The sequence below is a fragment of the Pezoporus wallicus genome, unplaced genomic scaffold, assembly GCF_028554395.1.
Source record: "Pezoporus wallicus isolate ANWC-B61680 ecotype Strahan unplaced genomic scaffold, APGP_CSIRO_Pwel_v1 scaffold_6445, whole genome shotgun sequence".
NCBI classification, from domain to species: Eukaryota; Metazoa; Chordata; class Aves; order Psittaciformes; family Psittacidae; genus Pezoporus; species Pezoporus wallicus.
In genome coordinates this window covers 7,991,625-8,001,379 of record NW_026641753.1, presented here as the reverse complement: position 1 = coordinate 8,001,379, position 9,755 = coordinate 7,991,625, and the positions used below count along the sequence as shown (strand labels likewise).

Sequence of the window (9,755 nt, the reverse complement as noted above, 5' to 3'; positions counted from 1 at the left end):
GAGAAGTTGTCTGTGTGCACTCTCCTCTGAACTAAAAAACTGCTTCTGCTTGGTGCTGCTTGGAGGCAAAATGAATCTAGCCAAGGAGAATGAATAGGCAGGACATCGGTCTGGTGCTGGCTTGGGAGATAAGGTCACCAGGGCTGCCAGGAAGCTTTGACCGCAGGAAACCATCACTGAGGGTTAGAAGGGCATCCACACCAGCAGGTAACATCAACCCCGCTGAGAACCTCAGTTCCAATCATTTCAGACAACACTTTTCTGTGTGTTTTCCTTGTGTTCAGGCCTGTGGCATGCAGAAAATGACTGGTATGTGTTCATATTCTGTCTTTAATATCTAAAATATCTGGGGACTATTTGACCTTTTTTTCCCCCAGATGAATTTTTCTGAGTTCTACAAGAAGTGCATTACATTTCAGCATTTCTAACTAAGTAACACTATCCCAGTTTTGAACAGAAAGGGCATTTAACCCAGTGTATTCCCTGTATACTCCAAACGCCCAAATAATGAGCGTATCCACAGCAGAAAGATGAGGCTCTCAGTACAGAGCACAACTGTAGCATCCTCATGGAAGCTACCCAAAAATGGGGGTAAATGCCTCCCACAGGGAATAGTGAGAATTAGCAGGGGCTTCCTTTAGAGCTGTGCAGCTTGTGACTGCTTCTCCCAGTGGAAAATACTGGGATGGTTAGGTAGATAGTAAATTACTCTATGTACTGAAGCAGATGTGTACCCAAGCAGATGTGGTCATTCTGCCACTGGGGCAAAGCCAGAGCAGCTTTAGGGATGAGAATGGAGAGAAATTGGAATCAAAAAAGGTATAGGAGGAAAACTGGAACCCTAATGTCGCTCTTTCTTTCAAACTGATCTGTACACATGTCACACAGTTGGATGTATGAATAGTAAATTATTCTATTCATTTCTTACTCTTGATGAACAGTAAATTAGTCTAATAACATTTACTGTTGAATTCATTGATTGTCAGAGGGAGATTAGAAGCAAATAGCTTTTAAGTCTTTCCAGCTGCAAACATTAGAGTTGTCTAAAGTTATGATTTTTGACTGTAATTAGCTGCAGCTCTCCAGCATCCCCCCACCAGCTCCATCTCTGCCAGCCAGTCCTGCTTCGGTGGCAGCAGGGATCCCAAAGTGCTTCAGCAAGGTGAGCTGCTGCAGCTCCCGTGGCAGAGCAGGTAACAAAAATAACAGTGATCTAAACAAAACTGATCTACCTGAATGGCTTAAGAGTGCTGCACAGCAAGAATGCTGCAGAGTGGATTGTATACCTGAGAGCTGTGAGGATGGGGGTATAAGGCGAGTGTGTGTGTGTGTGTGTGTGTGTAAAGTCAGGCTCTGCCACAGCATGAAAAGCCTTTCTATTCTGTGTCTGGAGGGTCTGAAGTGCTCTTACACAGGATGACTTCAATGAAGTTGCTGTACCGACACCAGTGGAATACAAGTGTGTGTGCGAAGAGAACAAGACCCATAAAACAGCAACCAAGTCAAGTGAATTTAAGACGGATGCTTGCCTAGTACCTGGTGTGCCTCCTGTTTGTCATCCTCCTGCCTGTAGCTTCAGCTCCGTGCTGGGATTAGGTCCAAGCAGTAGGAAAGCCCTACTGGCTGTTTAGCAGACACAGAATCACCTGTAGCCAAAAGAAACCATCAACAGCAGAATCATTTCAAATGCTAGCAGGGCTTGGAGTTGTTTATTACCTTTATCTACACCCTCTTCCCCCTCCTTTTCTTTCACAAGACTAAAGAAGCAAATAAAAGTAGCCGTCTCTTGATATGCGAGTCAGGTTTTATTCCTGTTCGAGACATGTTGTGCTCACTGCAAGCTGCAGGTGGGTTGAAACACAAGTAAGTGCTTTGGGGAAATCAAGCCGCCTGCAAGCACCAGAGCCCTGCTGAACACCTCATATGGGTACTGCAGCCACCTCCAGTGCACCCCTGCTAACACAGCCAGGGCCCACACACTCTTCAGGTGATGCTGCTCCGGAGGGAAGGGAGCAGGAATGGGGACACCCCATGAAGCATCAGGAGCTGCAGGCAGGGATCAATGCAATGCCACTCACCATAAATGCAGGGAAATTCTTTTCCATCACAAAATGGAAATCTGTTAAACTCTCTCTGGGCCAACAGTTGGGTTTTGGTGGGATATTCCACTGGGAAACCTGGAAAGGTATTTCATTGACTTGAAACATGTCGGCTCTGGTCTATATTTAGTTTTCCACTCACCTGGGCTGTTGGTGTTTTCTGTGAGCAGTTCTCCATTTGCAGGGGTATGCTGTTGGCTTTGGTGGGGCTGAGGCATCTCCTCTGGAGCATGACGGAAGGGGAGAATGGGATGCAGAAGCTGTGGGGAAGAATGGGACCACGATTCCTGCAGAAGCCAGTGAAACCTCAGCTGCAGACAAGGATTAATGTCAAAGTAAGAGCTTATTAAAGGAAACTGAATTGAATATTTGCTCATTTCATTTTTTGCTTTCTCTCCTTCCCACCTAATGACCCACAATAACTGACAAAATACCCAAACTTGGGGGAAACCGGAGTTGTGATTGTTTGGAGGGGGTTGATATTAAAAGCTTTACTGTTCCTGCCTTTCTTACACTAAGGTTTTCAAACAGAAATATACACACACACCTTAAACAACAAAAGGCTGTAATGACTGCATTGTCACCAGCCAAAACTGTACTAAAAATAAATAAATGCTGCAGTTTAACATAATTCAGTAGGCAGGGTCCTTACTATTCTTCCACCATTCAAAAGATTCAATTTCAGCATTATACACTCCCTCTCTGTAGCATCCCTCATCTGACTAGCGCTGCTTTCCAAGTTGCTATCTGCTCATGAATGCAGAGGGTTAAGGATAACCACAGTTAACAGTATAACTTAACAGCACAGGAGCGAGTGCTATGGTCACTGATGCATGGTTTTAAGTGGTAGGACCTGGTGAAGAGCCTTGGTTTAAGTGTACTAAAAGTGAGGTCCGGGTTTGTTAATGAGGAGCATTGTCTGCTGCAGACAGTAATTTCACTACAAGATGCAGTCTTCAAACTTTTCACTCTAATTAGAATGCATTTCCATATTCTTTATCCATTTCTTCTCTTACTGAAATCTTCTCAAATGACCTTTTTTTCTTTCCCTTCACTTATGACTCATCCAAAGATTTTTATTTTTCCCAAAACAATCATTCAGATGCAACCGCATTTTTTCCAGTAAACATGTTAAAAAATAAATGACCTTGCCAGCTCATGCTCACACAGTGGGAGAAGGGCATTAGCAGTGCAGAGGCAGCTACTAATAATACACAGGGAAATTAACTATGGGAGAAGACCGTCTACTTCTAATTCCTTGAGCATTTAATTTCCAAATGCCCTGCAGTGGAATGTGTCTCGAGCAGGAGTTTAATGGCTACCAGTGGAGTCGCAGCACTGGGAAAACAAGTCCCAGTAGAACAAGGGGCATTTTGTGCACAGAGGAAAATGGGTTATCATCTGCTAAGGAGGCGTTTCTTTTTCCTTTCCTTCAGTCCTCCATGTCTGTGTCCAGTTCCAATTTTTGTAATAAAGTAAATTATTAACTCAAGTTGATGGATTGGTTGGTGTTGGTAATAGGCTTTCAAAATGATTAGTGATATATACTCATTGCCCAAATTAAAAAGCCGTATTAAAAATAAGGAGAGGAAATGTAGCAGCATTATCAAAGTAATAATTTCTATTTAGTGCATATCTTCCCTGAACTTTGGCAAACGCTAAATTATGCAAGACAAACACTAATCTGAAAGCATTCTAATTAATGATGGTATTTCTTTGCTATCAAATTAAACCCAACGTATTCACAGTGCATCTGACTTCAATGTTATTGCAAGTTCTTCACAGTTTGAGGAAGACTGGTGACATGTTTGAAAATGTTATACCTACACCCAAGTTACCAGGCTTGAGCCATAGTCTTCCCTTGCAGAGTCATTATTAATGGGAAAGACTCAGGGTTCACCCAAATATTTGTTTTGTTGTTCAGTACTTCAACCATCTCAAGGTAACAAAACCAACCCAGCAGAGATGGGTATCTTGACATCAATTAATCACAGTGCTTTGTTATCCAGGGTTTGCTATAGTTTTCACCAGCTAACAAACAGAATCAAACAGTTGCTTTCACTTTAAAGACCCTTTATAGATGAAAACACATTTACAAAACTTCTCTCAGAATAAAACAATCATCAGGCAGCTAATTAAGCACATTGGAAGAACTGAGCTTTGGAGTTAAAGACCTGTCCAGGCTGCAACATCATTTTCACTTTGTTATTATGTGCAGAAAGCTAATAGAAATATAATTTGGGGGGGGGGGGGGAGAAAAAAAGAAGGAAATCACATTAGTGATTTGCCAGAGTGAATGGAGATGTCAAAAATGCTCATCTAGAGAAGCTGTCAGGAGTTTAAATAGATTTTTCACTGACTTGCCGTTCTTAATTATAGCTCAGCACCCTGCACAGGTTAAAAATGCCGGGTTCCTTCGAAACAATGAGCTCCTTACCATCTCGTCACATTCCCCTTCTCTTCCTTTCAAATGGATCAATCAGATGCCAACACATAACATTTTTCATTTACATCTTTTCTTAAGCATCCTGATCCACTGCAATTATATTTTTACCCAAACCTATCCTGAAGGGGATAGAAGAGATTTCATGGAAGAAGCATAATTGGCAATTGAGCTTGCTCTTTCGGGGGCTTCTTTTATGAGAAAAGATAGTGGGTTTATTTTTGCTGTAGAAATTCAGCACTTAAATTAGGGGCTACGCTGGCTACTTAGTTAAATAATCTAGAATAATCAGGTCAGGAGGGAATAGCACATACCTTCATGTTTTGTATTAATTTCTCAGATAATGTAATTCTACATACTATCCGCATTCAAGAGCGCATCCAAAAAGAGCTGCAAACAGGAGGATTGACAAGTTGCTAATCCAATCCTCTGACTGTCACAGGGTGCCACGTAAAAGGGATCCTTTGTTCTTTAAGAGCTGATTGAGTTCCATTAGTCTACATATTCAGAGCCCTGGGCACAATATTAATGCTAATACTGTTGTTACGGAGATGGAAAGCCGTTAAGAATGAACAATAATCAGCTCACAATATCATTGGACATATTCATGCCGCTTGTAGTGTGGGGAGATCCGATAGCTCTAAACCTTTCTAAAGAGAGAAGGAAAATCCAATTAACATCTTCTGTGTAAACCTCCTCGGCTACTTTCACTGGAGATGACCTTGGGCAGCTGCGCTGCAATTTTGCCAAACCCTCAATTATGTCTTTAATTCAGCAGCGTCGCTGGGTTTTGCCCAAACAGAAGGCCTGGCTCGGCAGCCTGCCCCTCATGCTGGGGGATAGCTGCTCACACAAGTTGCCTCAGCAGCCATTGGCATGCTCTGCACCAGGCTATGACACAGGCAACCAGCCTTCGGGCTTTACAAGCCCATTGGGATGTTCAAGCCAACAGCAACAAAACTCCCTTCTGTGCCCTTCCATCATGACTTGGGCAGCATCCCTGATGTGGATGTTCCAGAGCACAGGGCTGGTGAGACCTGGGGAGTGGCTAATTGCTTCCTGATGATGAAGGATGAAGGAAGCCCCTACAAATGGCCCCACGAGGGATGGCAGACCCAAGCCTTGCAGCCCAATTCTCTGGAATATGTTCAAAGGAAAAGCTGCTCCTATAGAACAAAAGTTCCTCGCTATCACTCTGAACTGGACCTAGAAAAGCTCTAATTATGAGCAAAATTTAGCCTTATGTTAAAAAAGAAATTAAAATAAAGGAGCATTTTTCTTTGGGGAATTTACCTGCATTAGGTGCCCAAGGTAGGGTGAGGAAGTAACTGCTCTGAAAGAACTCATAAAGAATTCATTTTTGAAGTTATTTATTGCCCTGTACACTTGATATTCTTCAGTGAGCTAGAAAGTAAAGGTATGTTTTTGCAGCCTGCCCTCCATATCTCTTTCTGCTCTGGCAAGCAGCCTGCAATTAAACTAGCAGACATTGCTTGGCAGTGAGCACTCATCCTGGTGGCCACATAGCTTAAGGCTTCCACTAGGCAACATTACCTACAGCAAGGTCTGGAGCTAATTATGAACAGGACTCTTAAAGGAGTGAAGGTCTCGATGGGAAGGAATACATTTGTTTCCAGACAGCTTCTGGACACAAAGCTGTCCCTTCTTGTGACTGAACAATTCATGGGAGAAGAGGTAAAAGACTTCTTCCTGACTCTGCTAATGCCACTGAGACGCTCAACGTGAATTGTAAGTTGTGTTCAGCCTGAAACTTTGTTACAGCTGCTGTCAACACCACAAGTGAAAGAGCCCAAAATACAAAGCATTTGAACTCTTTCTTTTCATTTCCCTTTCAATACACCGGGATGATACCGCCTTATCTCAAACACACACTTGCACATTTGCACTCTATAATGGAGAAACAGCACTACATACAGGGCCCTAAAAGTAAACACCAAACCCTGCAAATCTTGCGTATAATTAGGGAGATTCTTCTGGATTTATTATTTTTTTCCCCAGAGCTGTTACTGCTTGATTTGGCTGTCATCTGTGTCACTTCTGGGGGAAGAATTTCTCTGTGCTAGAAAGGGAGAATCAAAACAGCGAGCTAATAACTTGTTACAGCAGCGAGATTAAGGAAGGAAATAATGAAGCAGAGCTGCTGACAGCAGTAAGGTGGTTGTACCTCCTCCTTAAATGAAGCAGATCAGGGTCACCCTTTGCTGTAGAGGGTCTGTCTCAGGAAGGACAAGCATCTGATGGACACATACATCCTCTGAGTACCTACGTCATGTGCTGGCCAGACAAAACACTCTGAGCTGAGCACTGGCTGTGGCTTGCAACTGAAAACAGCTTCCCCTTAAACACCCCCCCCGCCCAAGACAACAAAACCAATTCAGTCTCAAATTTATCCTTTTGATTTAATTTCCTAGTGTATTAATTTTGGGCATTCAATCTCATTGATCTGTTGGGTCCATCTCAGCTGTGACCTTGATTTGATTGCTTAATTGGCTTAGCAAAGCCTGGATGCATTAGCTCTGTAACGTGCTTGCTTGATTTCTGCATGTGCTTGCTTATTCTCCCTTGTAAGATCTATAAAAAGTAAACAGAACTTCTTTTACAAAAAATGGCAGTCAATCTTAGTAATTCCAAGGCAAAGATAATCTCAGGTATATAGGAGAAGCGTGATGCTTCTCTTAGCATAAACAGAACAGTTTAATCTTGCCTTGCTGAGATCTGGGAATGTTTGAACATTGACATGAGCCCTTCAGTGAAACTTTCTAGTTTAACAGATTCCTGTCCAGAAACGGCTTGGCTGAGGCATGAGCTCTTATTGTCTTCAGATGACTGCTGTGGGGGTTGCTCCCACTGGTAAAAGCAGAGTAAGGCATAGCCGATGGCAAGATCTGCAGATGCAGCAAAGCTTTCGTATGTTTCATTCAGGATCCTATCATCGTTATACCTGACTGAACCAAATCTCTGCTGCTGCCGCTGTGATTTTAAGCGTGCCGATGCAATGAACTGGCAGTTCTGGGTTTGCTTCATTTGCATTCAAACAATCAAGATTTTTAATTAAAATGCATAAGTGAATCAGCCACCAAAAGCCCCATCTCCCCTGTTATTTATTTTTTATATGAAACCTTCAGTTTGATGGATAAGCACTGTCATTGGTCATTCCTGCTAAAATGATCCCATCAGCAACGAAGTATTTGACAAATCTGATGCTAAATTTTTCATCCCTAGCTTTCAGCACTTGTGGTCCATTAACATAAATAGTACATCTCACACTTCAGATCTATTCTTTGAAGCCCTTCTGGATTCAGCACTCTGTTCAAGAGGGAGAGGTACAGGTCAAAAGCATGGTTTGAGATTCAAACTGTGCTCTCCTTATGGCTTGCTTTATATATGGTCAACCACAAACACAGCAGTCAGAGCATCCTTTACTCCTTCAGTGTATTCCTTCTGTGACAACTTTCGCTCCTTTCTGTACAGTGACAGGGGGTTTGGTGGTGAGCTGGTGGAACACAAAGCAATCTGGACTTTCTCCTAACTGAAACCCATTTTCTTTGTGCTTCTTTTTTACCTTGTGACAGTGGTATCTGCAGTCATCAAAAAAGTCCCCACTGCTTCCAGAAAGCACTACTTTCCAGCTGGGCACTGAAATTTAACTCCAAGGAAAGTAATTTGTCCCAAGAACTGCATCACATAGAGAATAAAGCAGAAAACACACTCTGCCACTATCCTGTCTCAGAGGATTACTGTAAAACTAAATAACAATGCAGCATTCCTTAAAAAACTGAACTCTTGCTCACATGCTAAAAAGCTGTAAGAGTAACAGCATCATCTGGTGGCTTCTGCCACAAAGAATGGATTAATTGATTTCTTTTTGTTCTACTTTCATTTAAATTCCTCATCCCCCAGGTGAGGTTTGGTCCTGAAGGGATGCAGAAGAGGAAAAACAGGCAGAAAATGATAAAAATGAGGGAAGATAGCAGTGAAATCCTCAGCTACGCCAAAGCATTAAACTGCATCTCAGTAGCTGAGATCTTTTCAAAAAGATGTTTTAAAGAACATTTTGAAACACCACCCCCATTGAAGTCAAGCTTCATTTAAGGCAATACCAGATGTGCTTGGGATTTTTGAGGAGTACATGAAGAACAGGAATGATGCTGCAAAAGGCCTTGAACTTTAGATAAGGACTGGTGTAAACCTCAACAAAATCTTAAGACAATTCTTTTCCACCATTTCTTCTGTAGGTGCCAAATCAAATCCTTCCAACGGCTCCTGCATCTTCTGCTTGGAATTCTTATTATTGATCCTCTTAACTTTTGGAGAGGTGGCATGTAAAAATGAGATGAACATATATTAGTCTGCAAAAGAGTTTCAGCTGTGAACAAGTGCTATTATGATTATGACTGTAAAACAAGCTAATCCACCAGAGCTTACATGTACAGCTAGTGTAGCACTGGAGGCTGAATCAGCCTGCCTTAGATATTAAACCTCCTGACCTAAATGGGTTGAAGTATTCCCACAACCATCCAAGGTCCCCAGTAAGAAGTTTACTGCAGTCCAGATGAAGCAGAAGGGCACCACGAGCCTATAGAACCCAAAGTGTTCAGGGTTAGTTGGTGCAAAAGCTTATTAACAAGGCAATAAAGTGAAAATTATTCCTTCTGGCTTTATTGGTGCACAATGTCTGTTTTACATTCATACAGTTTCTGTCCTATCCTTGGCAGTTGTCTTCTTTGTTGTATTCTTACAAAGAGAGAAATATCAAAACATTAATTTAAGCTGTCACAATGCAAAGGGCTGACAGTCATAGAAAGAATTATCATTATGGCAGAGAATGGAGACAAGTTAGCGAAGGAAAATTAAAGTGACTAGCTAAACAGAACCAAACTTCTTGAAAAACTGAGGATATTGCCATGACAATTCGAATTGCTCCGACTTCTTTTTGTGTTTTCCAGCACTTTCCTACACAGTCTATTATCAATCTGATGGGGGAAACAAAGAAAGAGAAATCACTTCATATACATGCTAGTTTAGTGAGATAAGTATTTCAAAAGAGAAGATTCATCCTGGACAAGTTTGTGCCATAAGATAAATGGGAGCTAACAGCAATCTTCGTCATTTTCCATAATTGTAGAAGTCAGACTGACCAAGGTTACAGCCTGCCTAATCCTTCTTGCTAATGCCTACAATATGGAAATGCT

The 9,755-nt window shown here is 42.0% G+C and overlaps 1 long non-coding RNA gene across 7 annotated transcripts in view; it reads right to left on the bottom strand.

Moving 5' to 3' along the window:
• Positions 1-9,195: 9,195 nt before the first annotated feature.
• The window catches only part of LOC130607770 (uncharacterized), a 344,203-nt gene continuing 343,643 nt past the window's right edge, over positions 9,196-9,755 (bottom strand). For all 7 annotated transcript variants that reach the window (XR_008974342.1, XR_008974343.1, XR_008974344.1 and 4 more), the window contains one exon: positions 9,196-9,536. This is a non-coding gene — a long non-coding RNA (uncharacterized LOC130607770). The remainder of the gene's footprint in view (positions 9,537-9,755) is intronic.